This window comes from Sinocyclocheilus rhinocerous, unplaced genomic scaffold, assembly GCF_001515625.1.
Source record: "Sinocyclocheilus rhinocerous isolate Xijiao unplaced genomic scaffold, SAMN03320098_v1.1 scaffold19, whole genome shotgun sequence".
Classification (NCBI taxonomy): domain Eukaryota; kingdom Metazoa; phylum Chordata; class Actinopteri; order Cypriniformes; family Cyprinidae; genus Sinocyclocheilus; species Sinocyclocheilus rhinocerous.
Genome location: NW_015638975.1, coordinates 3,464,302 through 3,464,635, shown reverse-complemented (window position 1 = coordinate 3,464,635; position 334 = coordinate 3,464,302).

The following is a 334-nucleotide window of genomic DNA, read 5'->3' as shown; positions in this document are numbered from 1 at the left end:
TTATCTAAAATAAATAAATAAATAGATCTTTTTCTTTATCAATTAACTTCTATTAACTAAATTAAATAAACATCTGGTGTCACCATCCTTTAGATGGAAATGTTACGCCCCTCACATACTGTTGATGCTGTGTCCCGGCCGGAGGGAAGAGACAAAAACATTAAAACCCATTACAAACGAGGTATCTGTTGCATCCAGTGGGGACATAATTACTGATTATAATGACTTATACTGTCTTTTTACGCGTTGCATTGCATCGCGCCGCGTAAACATAAAACCATGTCTGCATTTGTGATCAGAGAAATGACAAACAACAAGTGATACTCTACACTGC